Genomic DNA, 25,209 nt, shown 5'->3' on the forward strand with positions numbered 1-25,209 from the left:
GATCTATATTCACTGCTTTGAATACAGTGATGAGCGAAAGTGGACACAATACCTGCCTGCGTGGAGCTATTAGTCCAATGAATGAAGAATATTAGCTGTTGCACTATGTGAATTGTAAGATAATCACTCTTTGGTATGAGAAAACACATTTGGAGCTAACATGGTGGGTGAACTTGAAGAAGGAGAAAGTGGTAGTAGGAATTTACTTGTAAGACTGGTGTAGTGGCCTCAGTGAGAAGATTAGAAGGGCCGGAGCCCTGGCTCATTAGGCTAATCCTCCGCCTTGTGGCTCCAGCACACCGGGTTCTAGTCCCAGTCGGGGCTCCGGATTCTGTCCCAGTTGCCCCTCTTCCAGGCCAGCTCTCTGCTGTGGCCAGGGAGTGCAGTGGAGGATGGCCCAAGTCCTTGGGCCCTGCACCCCATGGGAGACCAGGATAAGCACCTGGCTCCTGCCATCGGATCAGCGCGGTACGCCGGCCGCAGTGCGCCAGCAGCGGCGGCCATTGGAGGGTGAACCAACGGCAAAGGAAGACCTTTCTTTCTGTCTCTCTCTCTCACTGTCCACTCTGCCTGTCAAAAAAAAAAAAAAAAAAAGATTAGGAGTACAATTAGGACAATATAACTGCGAATGCTAGCACTTGACCATTTACGACTATTTCATACATTCATTTTAGAAATATTCATGAGAAGCAGCACAGCATAGCCGCTAAGAACATGGGCTTTTGAAGTACATGCTGCTAGTCTTTGATTATCTGGGCCACCTTGGAAAATTACTTCATCGCTACCCCAGCATTCTCATCTCTAAAACCGACATGACAATAACAGTAACTGCTTCTACTGGCTTGATTCCTCCCCGCCAAAGTCACGTCCACTCAGAACTACCTTTCATTGCCACCTTATTTGCCAATAGGGTCTTTCCAGATGTAATTAACTAAAGTTAGATGAGGTCATCTGGACTAGGAAGGGATTTACTCAAGTGAGGTGGTATTCTTATAAGAAAACATAGACACACGTGGAGAACACAATGTGGACAGTGGAGGCAGAGTTTGGGGTGTTACAGCTTCAAGCCAAGGTATGGAAAGGATTTCCAGAAACCATCAGAAACTGAAAGAGCCAGGGAAGAATTCTCTTGTATATGTTTTAGAGCTAGGATGGCTTTGCCAACAGCTTGATTTGGGGCTTCCAGAATTCAGTCTAGCCTCTGGACTTCAGAACAATTAGAGAATTAAGTTTGCTTCTTTAAGTCATGCCTTTCATGGTCATTTGTTTCAGTAGCCCTAGGAAGCTCACAAATAAAGTGTGGTGAGTATTAAATTAACTAATACATAAGAAGTGCTAAGAATAGTGGCTGTCACTCAGTATGTGCTCAATAAAACATAAGCCATTATTAAAATGTGCCTGTGACTATTTTGCGGGGTCCTTTGGCAGATCTCATTAAACTAGAACCATGTTCCATTGAACATTGTTAATTATGACAAGGTTGGTGCATGGGTGTGTAAAAGCAGTGTTGGCAAGAATCCTTGTCAAACATTTTGGGTGAGATGGCCCATTTCACTGGTAGCATGTGCTTTGGAAATCAGCATCAACATCCTCTGCCATTCACTGAATACACTTCTGTCCCTTCTGGAGTGCAAAGGTTCCTATTTCTTTACTGTATCTCTTCCTCACTAAGAAAAGCAACTGTATTGGTTTCCTAGGTTTGCCTAAGAAAATATCACAGACAGGGTGGCTTGAAAAACAGAGTGCTTTCTTTTCTTTTTTTTAAAGTATTTATTTATTTGAAAACCAGTTACAGAGAGAGAGAGAGAGAGAGAGAGAGAAAGAGAGAAAGGGATGGGGAATAGTCAGAGAGTGATCTTCTATGTCCAGGTCCACCAGCCAGGGCTGAGTCAGGCCCAAGCCAGGAGCCAGGAGCCTCATTCAGATCTCCCACATGGGTGCAGGGGCCCAAGCACTTGGCCCATCTTCTGCTGCCTTTGCAGACACATTAGCAGGGCATTGGACCCAAAGAGGAGCAGCCTGGACTTGAGCCAGTGACCATATGGGATGCCAGCATTACAGAAACGCCTTTGATGGCCACAATGCTGGCCCCAGGGTTTTATTTTCTTGGTTCTAGAGACTACAAGTCTAAGATCAAGATGCCAGAGTTTCATTTGCTCCTGAAGTTTGTTCATCTTCCTTGGCTTGAAGATGGCCCTATTTTCGCCTTCACATGGCTTTTGTGTATTCATACAGCTTTTTCCATGTGGGTCTCTGTGTGTGTGTCTCCCTGGTATCTCTTTTTGTGTACGTCCAAATTTCCTGTTATAATGACATCAGCCAGATTAGATTATGACTCACTCTCATGGCTTCCTTTAAGCTTAATCACTTCTTTAAAGGCCCCCAATATAATCACATTCTGGTGTTCTGGGAGATTTCCAACATAAGAATTTTGGGAAGATATAATTTAACCCATACTATTCAGGTCTTAATAGCTGCTTAAGGCAGGTGGGCTTCTAAGGCTCAGGCATTGATTGGAAGCTGTTTTACTCATTTGATGAAGCTTTTATAGGCCAGGAAGTGCAAGGCCAAAATTTCAAGTCACCTCCTTTGATTGGCAGGAAGTGGGATGTGAGCATAGGAAGGGGCCCCACTGTGGTTTCTCATGAGGTTGGGAACATGGTGGGCACCAGGACACTGAATGAAAGAAGTAGGTCCCTGACCAGACTCCTTACTGTAATTGCCTGTTTCTCTGTCTACATCCTCTCTAGATTGTTTTTTTCTGGAGAGCAGGGACCATTTCTCTCTCATTCATTGTTGAATTTCCCAAAGCCTGGCACATAGCTGGCATACTTGTGGAATGAATGATTTACTTTTGCAGCCTTTTCCCTGTGTGAAAGTTACTCTCAGTATAATGAAAGCATTTTCAATTTGCATCCAGAGTCCTTCAGCCTTCTTCCCATTTGATGTTAAAAATTTAGATACTGTTTTATTTTTTCCTTTGGAAATATTTGATTCTCACAGATAGATGGACTATTTACTGGAGGATTGCTATACTCCAGGCAGCAAAGGGCTTCACAAGTATCTCCTTTAATCCTCACAATAGCCCTGTGAGGTGGGTGTTGATTCATTTTATAGCTGCAATATTCCCACTTGGAGAAGCGAGTTCCCTGGCCCATGTCAGGCTAAGAAGTGACTTCTGGTTGGGATGGAAACCCTGGCCTCTCTGACTTGAAAACTCAGCTTCTTTACCACCTATCATTCGCTGCCTCATGGACAGCTTCCTGCCTCAGACTTGACATCTGTAGTTCTGCCAAGGAGAGCCAGGCCTCCTAGCTTCTCGATCCAGTGACCCTGGAAAAACTGAAGACTTGATCCATGAATGAACCAAGAAGATACATAACCTTAAGCCAAATAATAGCAACATTTGTTTTGTAAAAAGCTTTTCTTAGGACCCACAATGCTAGAAGAAATCTCCAAGTTTCCCCAGGCTGGGTTCTGCCTTCTATCGCTCTCACATTTGCTGTTCTGCAGGAATGGACAAGGTGTCTGGGTCCACACATGGAGATTAAAAAAAATCACAAAAGGACTTTGATTTGTATTTACTTTTCAACCACACTTGAACTGTGAGATTTCCCCCAACTCCCTTCCTTTCTTTTCTTTTTCTTTCCTTTTTTAACTTTTTTTTTTTAAACCAGCTTGACTTATTGTCTTAGCATTGTGTACTCAGCCCTGGTGATACCCTGTGATGAGTTTGGGATTCTTCAATGTCTAAACACAATGGGGGTGACTTAAGGACAGAGCTGCAGCCTTGCTTTTGACTCTCCATGGTTTTGTGGGTTTAAGTTAATGTTATTTGAAAGTTTTGTATGTGTGTGGTTGAATATATACTATAACTTGTTCTTTTGTGACAACAAGATTTATACTGGCGGTGTCTCTCATACCACTGGAAACTGGAAGGAAACCACCGATGTGAACCTCCGGGAGTCTTAAACAGACAGCGGCCAGTACTCGCCAGTGATGGCTTCAGGCTGTCTTTGAGCCTCAGTGCCGGCTGTGCTTCATCCTGGCTCACATGTGAAGGCAGCATGCAAGTGGTCTGTCAGATAGTTAATACAGCACATATGCATTTAGACCAGTTCTCCTTGCTAATTAAGATTTCTGCAGTGAGTAGGACTTCGGGAGTTGTATTAAATACCAACTTGCTCCCCAAGTTTCTGTTTTTTTTTTTGTTTTGTTTTTCACTTAAAATGACTTGGCCTGAAGGGGAGGGATTTGAACAAAATAAAGAGGCTGGCATTCCATTTTGTATATCATTTTGGCTCCAGTGAGCTGCTCCCGGTAAAACTGAGCCTGTGAGACATATCTGTTTTATGCAAGGGCTGACAATACCAGCCTTTTATAAATCATAAATCATCTTAACCACAAACAATTTGGAGCCACCAACTGTAATCTATAAGGTTTCAATTCACAGAGGTTTCTTTTCTTTTTGGTGCCTTTTGGGCCACTAGGCAAATATTTATATGAAGTTCTCAACTATTAAGAGAGTTTAAATCACTTTGTGTGGACTAGAAACTTCTAGTCTATACCTCCTCAGAGATTTTTTAGATAGGTGTTCTGTTTTTCCTTCCATGGAATATTTTCTATAATCTTGACAGTCATTTGATCTAACTTATCTCAGATACCCTTTGTATTAAACAGATCATGGACTTTTTTTTTTGAGAGGAGAAGAAGGGTGAGGTAGACAAATTTTCATTGTGTAATTCTTTCATTGATATCCTTCTGCATGGTGTGTGCTTATTGAAAACAAATAGGAATTAATGACAATTACTGTTTGAGACTCTGTGGTGATTAAGATCCTTTAACACAAGTAATAGTAACAACTCTAGAAAACTTGAGCCTAAAAGGGATGCATTAGGAGACAAGATATTTATAATACTCAAGAGAAAGCTAGAGAAATCGACTCATGGATGGAGGGGTCTGAACAAGTCCACAGGCCGGGCAACAGGACCTGTGGAGCAGTCCCAGCAGGATGCTATTAAGGAATGAAAGCCCCAGTGAGCCCCTCCCTCCTGTTGACATCACTCTGATCCAGGTTTACCATGGTCCTGAAAAGCAAAGTCTAATTAGCGTATTCTCTATCTTTACCTGTTGGAAGGTGAGGGTGGACATGCACTAACCCCAAATAATCCATAGTGGAATCTCCTTGAAAGGATATAAGACATTGTTAGGAAGGAGAACCAAAGACTGAGCAGCCAACACCAAATGCCCACTCCTTGCTTACTATCACACCTCGGGAGTTAATTTTTTTTTTTTTAAATTCCCTTTTCTTCTCAAACTTTCTTAATTCCTAAGGCAGGAATTCCAAGAGTTAAGGAGTCTCTTTTCAAACTAAGTTTTACCTCCAGGAGAGGAATCTGATCATCTTAGATTCCATTCAATGAAACAATGGTGAAAATGTTTGGCTTCTAAGTGGAGAGTCTGGGGAACAATACCCTTGATTCAATTCTGCACTGTTAAGTTGGGCAGTTTAGAAGAATAGCTTGGCTTTCCTTCCAAGTGCTAATGAAAGGTAATGATCAAGAGCTGGGCTACATGCTTTTATATGGTTGCTTATTACAAGCTATTTAACTTTTACAGCTTTAGTAAATGTTTTATGGAAAGGTTTATTTCATATTTTATTGCTGCTTTGTAGGATGGCCACATTTGGCCAAGAAGCCTGACAGATGAGCACAAATGTTTTGCAAATACTGCTGGTAAGCAGTTTCTGAGTAAAATCATGTTTCATTTTGACATTTTGGGTGGGAGTGGTTCTCTTTTGTGAAGCACAGCAAAACTGAGTGATTAGGAGAGGAATGGAGAAAAGGAGAAGAGAAGCATGCAGAACATTCTGACTTTTTTAGATGTAAAAAGTGAAATTAGATATAAAACTTCATAGAGGTCTCCTTTGGAAGAAAAGAAACTTTTGAGTTAGGATTCACCAAACCCCTTCAAATTACACATAACTGACTTAAATATATTTTATAAATCTGAAAATAATAATTTATAGTGTATTTAGTGCACACTTCCAAAAAGCCAGTGATGGGGATAAAATTAACATGACTACTACTCCATTTGCTAAGCACTTAGCATGTGATATTTCACTGAATCCTTACAACAAGACTATTAAGTGCAAACTCACATTAACTCCACTTTAGAGATTGAGATTCTGAGACTTTAATCATTTTCCTAAGTATCCAATCCCAAATCTAGTTTATGTATCACAGAGACATCATTGCCTGGTAGTAGGATGTGTAGGTAATTCAAATGATCAATTCATCTCTGTTATATTTTTCTTCCATTTTGCTATAAACAACATAAAAACATTAAGAAAATGTATTCTAACCATTTGTTAGCTTTTTCAAATTGCCTTCTGAGTACTCTTTCCATCCTTGTATTACTTCAGTTAACTATCATGTTTAAATGTTTATTTATTTATTTTAATTTTATTTGAAAGATGGGGGCAGAGAGAAATCTTTCATCCATTGGTTTACTCCTCAAATGCCCACACCAGCAGTGGGGAAGCTGGAAATCAGGAGTCCATCTCACATGGATGACAACTATCCAAGTATTTGGATCATCACCTGCTGCCTCTCAGGGTGTACATTAGTAGAAAATTGGAATCAGAAGTGGAGCAGGGGAAAACCCAGTTATTCTCATATGGGACATGGGTGTCCTAACCAGTAGCTTAACCACTGAGCCAAATACTAACTCCAAGCCGGTGCCGCGGCTTAATAGCCTAATCCTCCACCTGCAGCACTGGCACCCAGGGTTCTAGTCCTGGTCGGGGTGCCGGATTTTGTCCCGGTTGCTCCTCTTCCAGTCCAGCTCTCTGCTGTGGCCCAGGAGTGCAGTGGAGGATGGCCCAAGTGCTTGGGTCCTGCACCCGAATGGGAGACCAGGAGAACACCTGGCTCCTGCCTTCAGATCAGTGTGGTGCACCGGCTGCAGTGCGCCGGTCACAGTGGCCATTGGGGGGTGAACCATCAGAAAAGGAAGACCTTTCTCTGTCTCTGTCTCTGTCTCTCTCTCTCTCTCACTATCCACTCTGCCTGTAAAAAAAATAAAATAAAATAAAAAATTAAAAAACACACACACACACACACACACACAATACTGCCTCCAAGTCATTATCTTTTCAGGAAAGATCTCTGATTTCTAGCTTCTTGGATCCCATGTGCCATCTCTCCTGGGAAATCAGAACTTTCCCCTCTTTTTCCCCCAAATGTTTCATGGTTAATTTATACTTCTCTTTACAAAGCAAAAACCTTTTCTAGCTATGTGGAAAGCAAAGTCTCATGGAAAAGATTTCTAAATCCTGATCATTTCTTATAAGAATCCAGACTCTTTTTTTTTTCTTTCCAGTGTTGTCAATGTCATGAGGAAGTCAGCTGAAATGCTATTTCTTTGTAAAACTTCCCTATGAATGAAGGAACTCAAAAAGTTCACAGACAAATGGAATTAAAAGACAAGTTTGTCTTGGTGCAAAAATGTTTTGAAATCTATTAATAGTTTTTTCATTATATGAATTTTCCATGAACTTCTTAAGACCCCTTATATATGCCTTGGAGAGTCTGGCTTTGTGTAACATCTCATGTGTTCGGAGAGTAAAACATACTTTAATACTATCATTGGGAGTTTGCTGTGTGCCAGAGGCTGTGATTTGCAGTTTATGGATGTCTCCCATTGCATTCAATTCTCACTACAGTATTAGACGGTGAGTATTATCATTTCTGTTTTACATACACATGAGGAAATTGAAACTCAAAGTTTAGGAGGCTGGCCAGCGCCGTGGCTCAATAGGCTAATCCTCTGCCTGCAGCGCTGGCACCCCAGGTTCTAGTCCTAGTTGGGGTGCGGGATTCTGTCCCGGTTACCCCTCTTCCAGGCCAGCTCTCTGCTGTGGCCCGGGACTACAGTGGAGGATGGCCCAAGTTCTTGGGCCCTGCACCCGCATGGGAGACTAGGAGAAGTACCTGGCTCCTGCCTTCGGATCAGCATGGTGCGCCGGCCGCAGTGTGCCAGCCACGGTGGCCACTGGAGGGTGAACCAACGGTAAAGGAAGACCTTTCTCTCTCTCTCTCACTGTCCACTCTGCCTGTCAAAAAAAAAAAAAAGTTTAGGAGGTAAATCTGGCCTTCCAAATGTAGCCTCTGTTTCCAGTACCCAGTCATCTTTCCCATATTCCATGTGGATTTTATCTGAGGTGAGAGAGGATTCTGTGCCTGTGCCCGCTCAACTCACTTTGGAAAATTTCCAAAATCTATGACATCTGCGTGGAGGAGACATTTGTGGATAAATACGATTGGGATGATTTTTCTGGCTTTAGACTATGTTCTTAGATGAGTCTTCAGTGTTGCCTCCCTGTCATGTCACCCTATTCTTCTTACTCCAGAGTACAAAAATCCTTCCTACACAAATTAGTCCCTAGCATGAAGTTTAAATGATTTTCCAGGCACATTTAGGACCTGAAAATTGACATGATTCTTGATCATTTTGAAACCTGGCATTTTGTGTATGAACACATGTGTTTGTGCATGTTTAGTTAAAGGAATGTAAGGTAGCACATGTGCAAGAGAGAGGCATTAACCAAAGGGATGAGTGTATGTCTTGTGCATCCATATGTTTTATTAGGGGAGGGAAATATAATGAAATGGTGTGTACATGTGTGTATATATGTTCGTGTCTGAATAAATTTTGTGTGATTGATTATGCAGTGTCACATTCATATTTGTGGGTAGGCTGTGTGTCTGTGAACACAGAAGTAAACATGTATATTGGAAGAGTGCATATGTTTGGATAAAAGGGAATGAATAATCCAAATTATAGGTTTAAAATTCAACACAGGGAAATTTACAAAGTCAGAGCTCAAAATACATGCCATAAAAACTGGACAGTTTAAATTTACCCTGGACTATAGTATATCTCTTTACATTCAAGGTAAAAGTGTGCCCTGTACTCAACATTACGCTACTGGTAAGCAAAACAACTGGTGATTTGCAGATCCATTTGGATCCTCCCTTAAAGAAGAATGGTACAAAAGGAATCGCATCATAGTACATGTCTGCCTTTGAGACAATTCTGGAGCTGTCTAGACATGAGCTAATTACTTCTATTTATCTTTCCTTTTTTCCTCCAAAATCAGCTAACACTCTAATAATTGTTGAGCCTTTCATTATATATCATGATATTGGCTATCTAGAAGAATGGATAGATAGAGCAATCAGGGATCAAGTCTGTCAATGACTAACTTCGCGTAACTTAGGGAAAGTCATCTCATTTCATTGGACCTCTGATTTTTCATCTACTAAGCAAATGTAGGAACATTTGTCCAATCTACTTTACAAGGCTGCTGTAAGAAGCAAATAAAACGGTGTGAAAACATATAAAAAGTAAACCTAAGTACTGTAAATTGTTATTGGTGTTGTTCTACTCCAGAAACTGAGCTGTTCAATCTGTATATTACTTGGATGTCTCTGCTAACTGGTTGAACAAAATGAACACTTAAGCAAAGAAATCAGAAGATGTGAATTTAAGTGCTGCTTTCATTACCTTTGGCAGAATAATCTTTGGGCATATCATTTTACTCCTGGTGCCCTAGGGGTGTCTGTATTTATAAAATGGATTTATAATATTTATTCTAATTAGCATACAGTATTGTTTTAAGGATTATAGAGAATGTGAGAGTCTGTAAGCTTTAAAGAGGATATTTATTAGTATTTCCCTTGTGAGCTACTTGAGTGATCCACTTTTCTCTTGGTTTATGTGACAAAGGGGAAGGCTGAAGAGCTTTGTAAACAAATACACATATCTTATTTACCTCCCTCTCTCTGAGCACATAATCAAAAAAGACTGGTGTCCACAGATCCAGTTGCGTTCATGTAAATTAGGATTAAGAGGTTCTGTAACTACTCCTTCTTCTTGAAAATTAATTCATCATGCAATACTGCAGAGTTGGCCAGTAAATTATTGAACATACTGTCAGTTGTATGTCTACCTGAGTGTGCTGCTTATGCATCTATAAGCTTAATATCTAGTATTCAATGATTTGATCACCAAATGTTTATGGAGTTCTTAACTGGTTTCAGGTAGAAATTAAACATATAGGGATTGAAAAAACAATTTAACAAAATGTCTTGGGTGCATTTATAGAGGCGTATAAGGTACTGGTGCTTTGGGAGCAGGGAGGAGTGAGAGCCCAATTCTGAGTAGGTGTCATTATTGTCCAGATACTGTGGTTGAGATGGAGCTGAGACTGGCAGCCTCCATGAGAGTTTACCTTACAAACAGAGGAGAAAAGGAAGAGGGATTCAAGGCATAAGGAATGACACAGGTAATAGAGAAGTAAGTAAGTGCACTGTCTGTAGTGAAATTGCGAGTAGGTTGATATGACCCTTTAGGATGCATGTGAGAATAAATCTAGAGCTTCTCTGCTAAGGGTATGAGAAGTAAGGGCCACATTATTACGGAGTTGGGATTCCATACTAAGCAACTTGAATTATTCGTTATGTGCAGAGACACATTAAAAATTGTAGGCAGGTAAATGAACTGATCATATTTGCATTTTACAAAAGGTCAAATTTAAGCCATTACTGAACATCAGCTATACATTTTGAAGCTCTAACAGATCAGACAAAATATCTTAAGGATCTTGATCTTCAGGAATTTTTAATTAAAGGCAACTTGGGAATAGTAATTTTTTTTGGCCTTGGTTGGTTTAGAGAACAAGAGAAAGACAACAGGGAGAGGAAATTCTTCCTTCAGTCTATTAGCACACTATTAGATGATGATATTTGAACAAGAACTTGTTCATATCAACTCACCCCTTCCCTCCTCATATTTTAAAGGGAGGGTGCTCTTCATGAGCGGGGGCAAGTAAAACCCCTATATATCCTATTATTAGCAAATTAATATGCATTTGTCTTTCCTTTAGAATAAAGAGAAAACTCCAAGAGATATAAAAATATATCTTGCAGAAGAGAAATCCTCCAGGACTGTGAAAAGTTATGGTTGAAAAAAAAAGATTAAATTTCTGGAGTTTGGTAGACAAAGATCATTATATTAAAAAATGAGTTTTAACAGGAACCAGAAACATTTTTAATAAGATACAAGTATACATGAGATTTTTAAAGATAGGGAAATCGTGCGAATAGGACATTGGGAAATGAAAATGCAACAGGATGAAAGGTGATGACAGTAAGCAAAGCAAAAAAAGGAACTGGGTGAGATAAGGACATTTCAGCAGCCAGTGTTAATTTACCTGCCCAGGCTCCTTTCTCAGAGTTGACTCTTATTTTTCTCATTCTCAGAATGGGGAAGGGACATGTGATTTGCCTTGCTTGCTGTGGGTTGGACCCAGCACAGAAACATTGATCTGCATTTGGTTGATCAATATATTTCTTCTAGAAATTTGGAATAGAGACACAAGAACACTATGCAGGCTCATGAAGTGCTGCAGCAGAAAGGATAGAAATAATTGCCTTGGATGCCATTTTCTTTCCTGTCCATGGAGAAACAGAGATCTGGATTGCAGAGAGGAATGGATTAAGAGGACAAACAAAGAAAAACAGAAGCAAGAGACCACAGGATTTGGGGAAAGTAGCTATCTTGGTCCCTGACATTTTTCCAATTTCTCATTCCAATCTCCCATGAGGCTTCTCTAGACTTCCTGACTTTGGGTTCTATGAATTACACTTGTATTATTTTAAAAACATTCCACTTTTGGCTTACCCTAATTTGAATGGGATACTATTATTTGCAACCAAATGGTCCTTGACCAAATAAGAATTGCAAAAATACTAAAAACAAAACAAAACAAAAAACCCAGTAGTAGTGTAGACTTCTGTTTTAGAAGTCAGCTGAACAGCTTCTACTGCAGCATTTCTTGATTTCCCACAAAAATACATATAAATTAAAGGATTTAGAAACAATTCATAATAACACCGAAAGTTGAGGCTGGTCAGCCTAATTCCAGAATCTAGAGTTGATTTTCAATATTTATTTGGTTTAACCCTTAAGTTGTATTTTTTCCTATGAGATATTTTCTCTTTCTTGAAGCATTTTCTCTCTTTGGCTCCCACGACCATATTTTTCTGATAGGTTTTGTTCCTCTCTAGCTTTGTCTTTCTGTATCTGTGTCTGTGTCTCTGTGTCTCTGTCTCTCTCTCTCTGTCTGTCTCTGTCTTTATCTTCTTCTTTCAATCCCAGTTGACCCTTTAATACTTCAGCATTCTTCCTGGGTCTCCTTCTCCCTTGCTTTTCTCAGGTGCTACTACTCATGGTTTTTGTTTTTACTCATATACTGATGATATTTAAATCTATGCTTAGTCCATAGCTTCTGATTATACAGACACCCTCCTATTAGAAATTTCTACTGCAGTGTTGTGATGGCAGCACATATAAAACTAAAATCATTCTCTTTCCAGTCAAACCCCCGTTCAGTGAACGCCACCTTCCTCTTCTTCCTAGTTGTTCTAGCTAGAAACATGGCAATTATCCTGGACTGTTCCTCTCCCTTCTCCTTAATAGTCAATCAGTTGGCTAGTCCTGTTTTGAAGACTACAGGGAAAGCAAAACAAAACCTAAGACTTCACTGGCATTTGATTTGGTGCCAGAAATCTTTAAACTTAATTTCCTGTCCTGAGCAATTCTTATAATTCATACCCCCATTCAACACATAAATTCTGACAAAATGTGAAGCCTGTGTGTGTGTATAAGAGGAAATGAAGAACTCTGCTAACAATGGATGATGGGGATGGGAATTGAGTTTTTAAAGAAATGTATTGAGTTCAGAGGTCAGTGTGGTGTAGCAGGTTAAGCTGGCACCTGTGAAGCAAACATCCCACATGGGTAATATTTCAACATTTCGTGTCTGGGCTGCTCCTCTTCTGATCCACCTCCCTGCTAACGGTCTGGAAAAAGCAGCAGAAAATGGCTCGAGTGCTTTAGCCCCTGCACCCATGTGTGAGACCTACATGAAGCTCCTGGCTTTGGCCTGGTTCAGTCCTGGCTGTTGTGGCCATCTGGGGAATGAACCAACAGATAGAAGATTTGTGTGTGTGTGAGTGTGCCTTTCCTTCTGTCTCTGTAGCTCTGACTTTCAAATAAATAAATAAAACTCTTTATAAAAAAAGGAAATACTGTGAGTTCAGAGTACCAGAGAACAAGGTGATGAATATAGAAGCAGATGTGTGTTGAGTGAAATTGGGAGAGAACCTGGGGATTGAGCCGGAATACAGTGCACTCACCCTTACACACCCCTGCCACCAGTTTTACAGTTGAAAAAGATGGATTTTTTGTCATATAATGTAGCATAAGCCTGACCTAAGTGCTCCTTAGTGTACAAATCTTCCTAAAGCACTTTTCCATGGTTAAGAATGATTAAAGTTGGAAAAAATATGTATGAAGAAAGGTATGGTTGAATAAAGGAAAGGGGTAAATACTGGAAAACTCAAAGAACCTGTTTCTGAAAATGATCTGATGCACAGTATTAGTTAATATACAGGCAAAATTGCTGTCAGTATGATAATTCAAGATAAAGTGCTTCAGTAGAAGTTTATTTTGATTACTTTTTCATATACATGTCTAGAGATAGGATGATCCAGGGCAGGAAAGCAGCTGTGGGGGTTGTGGTTCCCTCCTGTCCTATTATTCTGGCATCGCTTGGATTCCAGAAACACTGCCCAAGTGTCATTTAGATCAATGCTGGTCTTGAGACTGCTCACCACCAGTCAACACTAAGACAAGAACAGAAAATGAGAGCATTTATTTTATCTGATATGCACTGAGGGAATCTAGAGGTATGTGTACTTATCGCTGGCCAGTAGAAAGATAGTTTGTAGATGGTACCAGTCTGTGGATCACGTTTGGAGGAGTACTGCCCTAGAATACCATCTTTGTCACTGTGCTTTGAATTGGCTAACACAATGCTATATACAAAAAAATGCAACAAAGAACCATCAAGAGGAACAAGCAACAATTAAAATGTACCAATATGAAATAATAAGGGAATGAAATATAATAGATTGGATAAAACATATAAAATGAAGAGGATGAGATGAAAATAAAATGATGTAAAGAAATTGAAACTAGCGATGGGCATTTAGCCCAGCAGCTAAGATGCTTGTCAAGGCACCCACATCCCAGATGGGAGTGTCTGAATTCGATTCCCAGCTCCACCTCCTGATTCCAGTTTCCTGCTAATGGAGACCATGGAGGACAGTGGTTATGGCTCCAGGAGTTTATTCCCTACAACCTATGTGACTTTGGCCTGGTGTAGTCTTAGCCATTGTGAGAATTTAGGGAGAGACCCTAAATTCCATCTGTTAGTCTCTCTTTCTCTACCTGTGTCTCTTGAATAAAATAATAACAAAATGTTTTTAAAAAAGATGTTGAAACTAAAATACAATTATAACCTTGAAACCTACATGGGAAGTAGTAGACCACATTATCAATCCTGTACAAAATCCAGCAAGTGGCATAAAATACAAATATGAGATGTTCTAGAATATAGAAAACAAAAGCTTGAAGAAATGTAAACACTGTAACATAAGATGACAGATGTGGAAGCCAAAAACAGAACTCAAAAACAAATAAAACATTCTCAAAAATTAAAATAAAATGATACAAATAGAATCAAATTATTATTAAAGTAAAGGCACAATAATCTCAAATGATAAAATGAGTGATATTTAAAGATTTAAAGGATTCCATTCCAAGAGAAAATCAATAAGAGGAGAGTTAAACTTACATTCTCTAACACACTGAAAAATCAAGCAAAAAAATTCTCAAACCTAGTAAAGTAATACCACAAGAAATTGGGGCATAAGAAGGAAAGTATAAAATAGATAAGATCTGGCCAGCGACACAGCTCACTAGGCTAATTCTCCACCTTGCGGCGCCGGCATACCGGGTTCTAGTCCCAGTCGGGGCGCCGGATTCTGTCCTGGTTGCCCCTCTTCCAGGCCAGCTCTCTGCTGTGGCCCGGGAGTGCAGTGGAGGAGGGCCCAAGGACTTGGGCCCTGCACCCCATGGGAGACCAGGAGAAGCACCTGGCTCCTGCCATCGGATCAGCGTGGCACACTGGCCGCAGCGCGCCGGCCACGGCGGCTATTGGAGGGTGAACCAACGGCAAAAGGAAGACCTTTCTCTCTGTCTCTCTCTCACTGTCCACCCACTCTGCCTTTCAAAAAATAAAAAAAAATTAGATAAGATCAAATCATAAATATGGTTACATAAGTCGATGTGAATTTCAATATTTTCCCTCAAATTGGAAGTATAAAACAAACAATATTATTATACATAATATGGATTTAAAATCAAAGATTACATCAACAAATACCATGGGTGAAAAAAATTAGAGGATTAAAATCTCATTCATAACCATGATAAAAATGGCTAGAGATTGCAAAAATTAAAAGAAAAACAAGAAAGGAAGGGGGAAGGAGGTGGAAGTTTTTTTTTTTTTTTTTAAGGTTTACTTTATTTATTTGCAAGGCAAAGTTACAGAGAGCAGGAGAGACAGAAAGATCTTCCATCTGCTGGTTCAATGCTGCAACAACCAAGGCTGATCCACACAGAAGCCTGGGGTCAGGAGCTTCTTCTGAGCCTCCCACATGAGTGCAAGGGCCCAAACACTTGAGTCGCCTTCTGCTGTTTTCCCAGGCGCAGTAACAGGGAACTGGATAGGAAGTGGAGCAGCCAAGACTTTTACCATTGCCCATATGGGATGCTGACGTCACAGGTGGGCCCAGCTATACCACAACATCACAATATGGGAGACTCAGAAGCTCCTGACTCTTGGTCTTGGCCTGGCCAAGCCCTGGCCATTGCAGCCATTCAGGGAGTGAACCAATGGATGGAAAACCTCCCCTCTAGTAAATCTGCCTCTCAAATAAATAAAATACATCTAATAAAGAATGGCTATCAATCAAAAATAAAAAAAAATTGCTGGTAAGAATGGGGGAAAAAAGGTACCCTAATACACTGTTGGTGGGAATGTAAACTAGTACAACCAGTGTGGAAGATGGTAAGGTTAGTCCTCAGAAATCTGAAAGTAGATCTACCATATGACCCACCCATCCCACTCCTGGGAATTTACCCAAAGGAAATGAAATCAGCATATGAAAGAGTTATCTCTAATTTATTGCATCTCGGTTCATAATAGCTTAGATATGGAATCAACCCAGATGTCCATCAACTGATAACTGGATAACAAAATACATACACACAATGGAAAAGGGAATGAAATTCTGTCTTTGGCAAAAAAATGGATGTAAATATAGACCATTATGCTTAGTGAAATAAGCCATTCCCCAAAAGACCAATATTGTATGTTTTTCCTGATTTGTGGTAGCTAACAGAGTACAAAAGATGTAATATATATGAACAATATTGACATTTTGAGATTTTTTTTAATCATCGATTTATTTATTTGAAAGAGTTACACAGAGAGAAGGAGAGGCAAAGAGAGAGACAGGTCTTCCATCCACTACTTCACTCCCCAGATAGCCACAATGGCTGGAGCTGCGTTGATCTGAAGCCAGGAGCGTCTTCCGGGTCTCTCACATGGGTGCAGGGGCCCAAGGACTTGGGCCATCTTCCGTTGCTTTCCCAGGCCAAAGCAGAGAGCTGGATCAAAAGTGGAGCAGCTGGGATGAGTACCAGTGCCCATATGGGATGCTTTACCCACTACACCACAGCGCCAGCCCTGACATTTTGAGATTTTATTATTGTTTATAGCTCTTGTCTATACTCTTGAGGAATAATGGTTATTCTACTTACTACTTGTTGAATTATTTATTTAATGGAGAAATAAGCTTGTGATTATAAAGAAAACTGAAAGTATGTCATTGTAAAAATTAAAAGAAATGCAATAGAAGATGGAGAGGCTGGGAGTGAGTGAGCGAGGGAGGGATGTATTATTATGCTTTTAAAACTGTAATTTTCCAACATGGGAGCAGTCCACACAGCAGTCTCATAGAATGACAATCGCTTTAAATAACACTGTGCCCTTAAGACATTCGGATCTGGCTGAAAAGCCCATGAGAGCATTTCAGGCATGGAAAGACAAGACACTGTGGCAAAAAATGATCTACATGAAGGATCTCTGTGAGTGAGACTCCAATGGAAAGAAGGGGCCATCAAAAAAGGATGTACTTTCCTCTGAGGGCAAGAGAGAACTTGCGCTTTGCTTGTGGTCCTGTCTAAATACTGATGGAATTTGTGGACTCAAAAGGCTTCCATAGCCTTGGCAGCTCATGACAAGAGCCTCAGGTGATTACCGATGTCATAAATAAGAGTGTCAATTGCTAAATCAACAACAGGAGTCACTGTGCACTTACGCTCCATTAGGTCCTCTGTCTTTAATGAGGTGTACTACAAGAATTAACTGCAAAACTTGTTTTCAAACAGTACTCTATACTTTGTGTGTCTGTGTGGGTGCAAACTGTTGAAATCTTAGTATAGAGTTGGTTTTCTGTATACAAAAATTAATCTTAATGAAGAATGGGATGGGAGAGGGAGTAGGTGTGGGTGGGAAAGAACTGCTATATTCCTAAAGCTGTACCTATGAAATTTGTATTCATTAAATAAAAGCTTTCCTAAAAAAAACTATATGTATGAGAGATAAATGAAGTTTCCTCCCTTTTTATAAATAAAAAGTAAAAAGATATTCTAAACCTAGATTTAAAAATAAAATTATTTGTCTTGATAGTGAACATATTTAACACACCTTGGAAGTTGAAAAGTAAAATTGTGGATAATGGTAGATGCTATAACTGCAATGAAAAAGAAAAGCAGCTATTCTAATATTAATTTCAAAGCCAAATTTAAGGAAAGATATTACATATTACCAAGTTATTTTTGATACACAACAGATACAACTGCTGTGAATCTTATCTTGCTGAATAGGATCATATTGAACTAGATAAAGCAAACAACTTGAAATACAAATACAAGTTAATGAACACATACTAGAATCTTTAAGTTCTGTTTTTGCTGAACTTAAGGCCAAGAAAGAGAAGAAAGAGGTCCCAGCAATAAGTCTTTTATAGGCAGGAACCAACCTGGTAAAGAAACAGAGTGAAAATTCTGTTACAGTTGAATCCACAGCCAAACACTGCTCACCCTCTGAGAAACAACTACATGGCAACAGGGTTACAACAAGCAGGCAAGTAGAAAACCCTTCATCTTAGGAAACAGTGTTAGTAAGCCTGTCATAAAGTAACTGCAAATAAAAAATGCAAGAACTTAAAGAGATAAAAGAAGAGATTTTGAAATTAGAACAAAAGACTGCAAAGCTGGAACAGGTGATGGAAATAAAGAGCAACCTACTAGTGATGTGGGTGAAAATATGTGTGTATGCATGTGTGTATGTAAGTATATCCATGTTCATTCATATATGAACATGTGTGTGTATAAAAATTCAGTAAGTGCAGTAAACAATATACTTGGTAGAGTTTAAGAACAAACCACTGAGCCAAAAAATCTTAACAAAGGAATTCTTTTCAAAGCACAGCATGAACTTAGAAAAAAAAGATAGAAAAGAGGAAAGAAAAGATACATGGATCCAAGACTCAAAAGTTCCAGCACTTATCTAATAGTAGTGTCAAAAAGACAGAAGAATTTAAAAGAAAAATAGATAATACTTGAATATCCCACCAAGTGAAAGCCTAGAGAAAGAAAACAACCCTTAGATTGTTTTATAACTGCAAAAAATGGAAGATAGAAAAATAATCCCTTAAAGTTATTATAGAAAATGGTCAGATTACCCACAAAGGAATGAATGAAGCTTAAAATAATTTTTATCAACAATATTGGAAACAAGAAAGTAATGGAAAATATTTTCCAAATGCTTTAGGAGAAAATACATTTGGATCTGGAATGTGATATTCAAGCAAACTTTCATTTAATAATAAGGATAAATAGACATTTTCAAGCTCACAAGGGCTCGAAGTTTACCAACCAAGGATGCTATTAGGAGAGAGGGAGAACTGCTAGATAATACTGCTAAATAATAAATTTCATCGGATATATAAATTTTGTTGGATTTAATTTACTTCTTGCTGAATCAATAATGAACAAGCATAAATAAATGATCAAATAAATCAATGATGAGCAAACAAACAATCTAAATACTGTATAAAAAGCTTTAAAAATTGAGTTGTCACTAATGGTACATTTGAGAGTTTAGGGTGTGTTAGTTATCTAAGAGAAGCAACTATATGCTAAGCTTCATATTGGCTGGGGAAGAACATAAATACTGATTAATTCTATATTATTTTGGGAAAAAACATTTGAAAACAAAATGAATAAGAATAAACACATGTTGAAGAGAAATTGAGTGCTTCACTTTAAAGCTGTGGATGAACATGAAAGGAAAAAAGTATGCAATGTGACCATAAACTCAAGAGAGGTGAAGCAATGACATGGTAAGAGAAAAAAATAAGTTAAAATGATAGGAATAAGTGTACAAATATCAGTACTAAAGTGGATAAGTAGTTTTAACTACACATTTAACAAGAAAGACTAAATACCAAATAAAGAACTGTAAGTTCAATGGGAAATTATCACTTTTAGTCAAACAGACATGAAACAGGTACAAGAGAGGATTTGGTACTATATCACAAAGGAAGCTTTACCAGGACTGATACTGTTTCAGCCATGTACACTGACTGCAGTGACATAAAACTGTTAAGTTCACAACAAAAATATGGATTTGCAACAGGTTATATATCTGGATCGTAAATCAAAACAAGTATAAACTTTAACTTAATTTCTCAATCAACTAATGTTTACAATTGAATCAAAACAAACATTGTATGATTTTAACCAAATTGGTACTGAAGAAAATTTATATACTTAAATTGTTTATTAAAGAAACAAAGTGGGACCAGCATTATGGCACAGTGTGTTAAGCTGCCACCTGTGACACCATTTGAGTGCCAGCTCAAATCCTGGCTGCTCCACTTTCAACCCAGCTTCCTGCTGATGGGCCTGGGAAAGCAGTGGAAGTTACCTTTGCCACCCATGTGGAAGACCTGTATGGAGCTCCCAGTTCCTGGCTTCATGCTGGCCCAGTTACAGCCATTGTAGCCGTCTGGGGAGTAAACCAAAAAACAGAAGATTCTCTGTCTTTCTCTCTGTAACTCGGCCTTCAATATAAATAAGTTTTCCAAAAATTCAAAGGAAATTAGTATTTCATATAGGAAGCTAGAAAAAATGTTTATTAGAAGAAATAATCAAGAGAAAAGCAAAATTTAATCTGAAAAACACAAAATTGAAATAGTAGAGTTGATTAACAAGATCAAGAGTTGATTTTTTGGAAAGTCTTATGAAATCAACAATGTTCTGGAAAAACAAAACAATATATATAAAAAAAAGTCCAAACAGAATCTGGAATGAAAATAGAAGCATAAACAGAAATGTATAAAATATTTAAAGAAATTATGACAATTTGATGAAAAACTTTGCACCAAGGAATCTGAAACATAAATAAGCAGAATATTTACAAGCAAAAATGTAAAATGAGCTCAACACCATAGAGCAATAAACAAGAAAGAAATGGGAGCCAAAGGCAGAAATTTTTTTCTAAGAAAAGGCACGAGGCCCACGTGACTTTATGGGAAGCTTTAAGAAACAGAGAATTCCCATCTTATGCAAACCATACCAAAGGATGTAAACAGGTGGAAGGCTAGCCAACATATTTAAGTCTATCTTAAGAATGATGTCAAAACCAGACTTTGTTCATAAGTGAGATTTGTTCTGTGATTTTCTTTTTGCATTAATTTTGTTCACAGGTGGTTTGTAATTTTTGTGTCTCATGTGAATGAGGACTTTCTCCTCCTTTCTTCTTCTAATTGGTCATTACTGCTTCAAATAAAGTTGTGTTTAAAATTATTCTGAGACCATTGGATAGAGATTTTGTCTTTAGAAGGATTTATTAGTTTTATGCTTAATTTCAATAGTACCCTCAAACTTCATGTTTATAGTAATTTATATGGTGTAGACATACACTCTGATTTACGAGCATTTATTTGGGGAAAAAAGGATGCCAAAGTCTCTAAGGTCCCAAGCGTCATACATCAAGAGTCCCTTTCATCTTTCTACATTTTATAGATACCTTCTGTATGTAGGCTATGGGGAGCGATACAGATGTTAGTCATTACAGGAATGGTCTTTTTGCTGTGACAGGCTTGGGAAACATTTCTGTCTCTAATCCCAGGGAAATATATTTTCTCTTTGTAGTTCCTTCCCTTGTAGTCCCAAAGCTTTCTGGGATGATTGCTGCAGAGAGAACAAATACCTAACTTGCTACATTTATTGTTTGTGAGTTAGTAGGAGACCAGCTGACTCTGGTCAGGGGTGGGTACATGTGTTCTCAGAGCTACCACCACCTTTTCTTGCCACTTATTATGCTTGGTTCACTCTGCTAAAGGCTCAGTGTCGCAAGTGGTAATGCAGCACTACATATTCACATTAAGGAAGCAAATAACAGGAGGCTTAGGTTCAAATCCTGACTCCAGTGTTTCTAGTGGTGTGCTCTCAGGCAGGCTAATCAACTTCTCTGTTACCTCACGCTCCCAATTTGTGAGATGGGCTTAATTAAAGTTTACAGTTGAAGATTGTTAGGGAGCATATATTACATAATATGTACAAAATCATTTAGCACAACTTCTGTTATATATAGTTGATAGTCTGTACTTAAGCTTGGAACATGATCATCAGAGTGTTCTTTTGAAAAATGTGCATGTATATTAACAAAAATTTAAAATATAAAACATTTATGTGGTGTTATGTGATGTTTCAGTATACACATTGTGTAATATATACTCAGGGTAAATATTCTTCAAACATTTAATATGTTTTTATAACAGAGAAATACATAATTCATTAATATTACATTCACCTTACTGTACAATATAACCCCAGAACTTCTTATTCCTATCTAGCTGTAACTTAGTGCCTATCAACCAACTTTCCCCTATACCTCTTGCCTTCCCTCCTCGGTCTCTGATATTCAACATTATATTTTTAACTTTCATGAGGTCACCTGTTTTGTTGACTTCAACTATGCATGAGATCATGTGATACTTATCTTTCTGTGCTTGGCTTAGTTCACTTAACTTAGTAACCAGCAGTTGCCCCAAATTACATGACTTTACTCTTGTTGTGGCTAAGTGGTATTCCACTGGGGCCATGTTCCACATTTTGTTTATCCATTAATCAATGGATGGTCACTTACATTGCTTCCATTTCTTGGCTATTGTGAATAACATGACAATGAACTTGGGGGTACAGATCATTCTCTGAATGGTTTCATTTTCCTCAGCTATAGGATTCAATGGTGGCTCTAACTTTTCGGTTTTTGAGGAAACTCTATTGTGTTTTCCATCACGGCTGTACTAGTTTCATTCCCACCACTGGTGTACAAGGGTTTCCTTTTCTCCACATCTTGCTGACATTTGTTACCCTTTGTCTTTTTGATAGTAGGATTTTTCACTGTGGTTTTGATTTTCACTTCCCTGATGATTAGTAATGGTGAGCGTTTTTTCATGTACTGGTTAGTCATAGCATGTCTTCCTCTGAGAAATGTTTTAAATTTCAAACGTTCAATTGGCAAATGAATTTTAGAATCATAAACAACCAGGAGTTACTCATAAAGTAATTGGTACCACAGCCCAAAAGAAGTTGGAAAGAATTAAATACAGTTACTAAGCTATGTGTTCTTTTGGATAGGATCTGGGACTTTAACTGATGCCTCTTACACAGTAGACACTAAGATGTTTGAAGAATGAAAGTGACTGATTCATGTGCCCAATTATTAACAAAAATAATTAACATGACTCAGCACCTCCCAAGATCACAAAGTGCCTTCACTGTCACAGTTTTAGTCGTGTTTTCACCAAAACCCAGGAAATAAGCTCAGGAAAGTCTTCTCACCCCCATTTGACAGCTGAGGAAACTAAAACTAAAAACTTCTCTGTGACTGTTAACAACTTGGAGCTCAGGTTTTCTGACTCTTTTTACAAAACCTTGAAACTTTTTTCATGGCATCTTGTGCTTTGAAGAATGCTTGGATAAAAAGAAGAAGGGGTGGGACTGGCCTTGTGGCACAGTTGGTTAAACTGCTGCTTGCAATATTGGCATCCCATATCAGAGCGCCTGTTCAAGGTCTGGCTACAAAGCTTTTGGTCCAGTTCCTTGCTAATGCGATGGCCCAAGTATTTTGCTTCCTGTGGGATACCCAGATATTGTTCTGGGTTCCTGGCTTTGGCCTGGCCCAGCCCCAGCCACTGTGGCTATTTTGTGTAATGGCCCAGCACATGGAAGATCACTTTCTTTCTGTCTCTCCATCTCTCTCTGTCACTTTGCCTTTCAAACAAAGAAAATAAATCTTTTTTAAAAAAAGAATAAGCTCTTGCAATATTGAAAATATGTGAACTCCATGACCCAACTCTCCACTTCTGTGCAATATACTCTAGTAGATCCTTCTGCTTATGCACAAGGACCACGGACAAGAACGTTTGTGAGAGCATTTGGTAATAGTAAAATTGGAAGTGATTTAATGTCAATCTGCAAGCAAATGAATAGATTGTTCTCTTTCATATAATAAAATGTTAGACAACAAATAAAAAAACTCTCAGAAACATGATATTGAAAGATAAAAGAAATTTTAGAATAATATATATATATAGCATAACAGTATTTATATAATATTTTTTAAAAATGGAATTATAGGTGGCCAGAGTTGTGGCATAATGGATAAAGCTGCCACCTGCAATGCTGGCATCCCAAATGAGCACCAGTTTGAGTCCCAATTGTTCCATTTCCTATCTAGCTCCCTGCTAATGTACCTGGGAATGCAGCAGAGGATGACTCAACTGCTTGGGACCCTGCACCCTTCTGGAAAACCCGGAAGAAGCTCCTGGCTCCTGGCTGCTGGCTCCTGTCTTTGGACTGGCCCAGCTCTGGCTATTGAGGCCATTTGGGGAGTGAACCAGTGCATGAAAGATCTTTCTCTCTCTGCCCCCACCCCGCCCCCCGCCACTCTGTAGCCCTGCCTTTTAAATAAATAAATAAATCTTTTTTTCATTTTTTATTTTTAACTTTCATTTAATGAATATAAATTTCCAAAGTACAGCTTATGAGTTACAATGGCTTCCCCCCCATAACGTCCCTCCCACCCGCAACCCTCCCCTTTCCCACTCCCTCTCCCCTTCCATTCACATCAAGATTCACTTTCGTTTCTCTTTATATACAGAAGATCAGTTTAGCATACACTAAGTAAAGATTTCAACAGTTTGCTCCCACACAGAAACATAAAGTGAAAAATACTATTTGAGTACAAGTTATAGCATTAAATCTCAATGTACAGCACACTAAGGACAGAGATCCTACATGAGGAGTAAGTGCACAGTGACTCCTGTTGTTGACTTAACAAATTGACACTCTTGTTTATGGCATCAGTAATCACCCTAGGCTCTTGTCATGAGCTGCCAAGGCTATGGAAGCCCCCTGAGTCCACCGACTCTGATCATATTTAGACAAGGCCATGAATAAATAAATCTTTTTAAAAAGTGGAATATATATAGTACTTACAAACATTTATTTGTTATAAAATAGAAAATCAACTGTAAGGATACACATCAATTTCCAGTTCAGTATTTGCTTCTGGGAGGGAGGGGAGAGATGAGCCTGGGAGCAGAGAACTTGCACCTTTCTGTGATGTTCTCATTTTCTATGTTTATGTGAAAACAAGAAAGAAACATGATAAAATGTTAATGCTTATCAATTCCTGGTATTGACCATATGGATTTTTTTTCTTTTATGTATAATTTAAAGTTTTCACAATTAAGAAAAATAATATATATTCATTTAGAATGGACCAGTACAACGGCATGGTTAAGAGCATGAGCCTCAAAGACAGACCAGATTTGAATCTCAATTCTGTCCACTTCCATCATGTTGCAGGACTTCTCAGTGTCTTTAATGTGCTGATGTGTATTGTGAGACTTTAGGAGGAGAGTAGAATTTCTCTCAGAATTTCTCAAACTTTTTGACCATAGGATGAAACTTCCTTGGGACACAGTCTGGAAAAGTATGCTTTTATAGATAACATGATACGCAAGAGGCAATTTGAATGATCCATTATCTTCCATCTGGAAAAGATTTACCCTCATATCTTTCCTT

At 38.7% G+C, this 25,209-nt stretch overlaps 1 long non-coding RNA gene across 4 annotated transcripts in view; it reads left to right on the forward strand.

The window, feature by feature from the left end:
• The window catches only part of LOC149123599 (uncharacterized), a 71,934-nt gene extending 47,816 nt beyond the window's left edge, over positions 1-24,118 (forward strand). For 2 of the 4 annotated variants that reach the window (XR_016216254.1, XR_016216256.1), the window contains 2 exons: positions 10,248-10,362; positions 23,858-24,118. This is a non-coding gene — a long non-coding RNA (uncharacterized LOC149123599). Of the gene's footprint in view, positions 1-7,616; positions 7,736-10,247; positions 10,363-11,530; positions 11,730-23,857 lie in introns of those variants that run through there. The other 2 variants (XR_016216255.1, XR_016216257.1) reach the window with 2 other exon arrangements.
• Positions 24,119-25,209: the final 1,091 nt, after the last annotated feature.

Source organism: Oryctolagus cuniculus, chromosome 11 (genome assembly GCF_051225735.1).
Source record: "Oryctolagus cuniculus isolate XC-2025 breed Fujian yellow rabbit chromosome 11, ASM5122573v1, whole genome shotgun sequence".
Classification (NCBI taxonomy): Eukaryota; Metazoa; Chordata; class Mammalia; order Lagomorpha; family Leporidae; genus Oryctolagus; species Oryctolagus cuniculus.